The following is a 1,292-nucleotide window of genomic DNA, read 5'->3' as shown; positions in this document are numbered from 1 at the left end:
ACTGTCTCTGGGCTTCCATTTTTCTACCCACATGTTCCCAGAAGAGCCCGCATTGGAACTGTGATTCCCTAGTGTGATGCCCTGAGGGTTAAACTGAGCTCTAGAGCGATTAGCTCTGGAGTGGGGTAAGGGAGGAAGGAGAGGAGAGTACCACCAGCCTATAGGTGGTGAGAGAGGTGAAAATTCCAATCATTAGACTTAAGTGTTAGGACAATACAGAACCCAAAAGAGATGATTTAGAATGAAGCAATTCAGGAAGACTTCCTGGTGGGGGTGGTATGTGACATAAGTCTTGAAAGATGGAGATGCATTCCAGTACAGAATGGCTCAGCAGAAGCTGGAAAGTTCAAGGCAATCCCCACTCTACTTCCACCCCATGCCAACTCCAAATCAAGACCTGAAGAGGAAAGCTGTTTTGAAGAACACTCCCCTTGGTCTTGCCCTGAGACGCAGGCTGATTCAAGTGGAGGTCCACCGGAGCCACGCAAGTAACAAGCCCCTTGCTCTCAGAAGTGCCGTAACATCTGCCTCCAATTGTGGGTGGGTTATATAAGTGCCCCACTCTCCTGGGCTCCAGATTCAGCCTGGCTCTCTCCTTTACCCTTCTCCCCTCAGTCATCTAGCCTGGCTTTTTCCCTCTTACAGAAGAGGCTGCAGTGCCACGGAAAGTGAAGCCCAGCACCCTGTGGTAAATTCCCCACATTCCTTCCTTTCAGAAAAATAAATAACCCGGGAGTGAAAAAGCAGGAGGAATGATAACCACAGCCAAGCACGCTGGTGTCGCAGCACAGGGGAAACAGCCAGAGAGCTGGTATGCCCGGTGCCACCCTGGGCGGAGACTGTAGCCTCCTGCTGGCCCCCAGAGGGCGCCCTCAGCAGCCCCCTACCCCACCCCCCCACACCCAACCGCATCTGCCTAGGCTGTGCTGACCATCTTAGGGTCTTGGCTGGCTCACATCTGCCAGGAGGGCTCTGGAGTCCCGGGTCAGGGCAGGTGGCCACCAGGCAAGCTTGCCTTGCATTACTCACACTGCTATTTACTGAGCTGTTGACTGCCACTTACGTTCCAGGCCTTCGGTGTACATATCATCCATGTTTTACTGTGGTTTTATCTTACCTTCCTAGCTGTGAATTGTGTTACTCCCACTTGATAGATGAGGAAACTGAAGCTCAGAAAGGTTTTGCGATTTGCCACGTCACCTGGCCAGAGAGTGGCCTACTGTCACCATCCCCATGCTGCCCCCACATCCATGGCCCCCATCCTCCCCTAGCCAGCCGTCCTCACCCTCAGC

Source organism: Condylura cristata, unplaced genomic scaffold, assembly GCF_000260355.1.
Source record: "Condylura cristata isolate star-nosed mole 26May11 unplaced genomic scaffold, ConCri1.0 scaffold00021, whole genome shotgun sequence".
NCBI classification, from domain to species: domain Eukaryota; kingdom Metazoa; phylum Chordata; class Mammalia; order Eulipotyphla; family Talpidae; genus Condylura; species Condylura cristata.
This window is presented reverse-complemented; position numbering follows the sequence as displayed.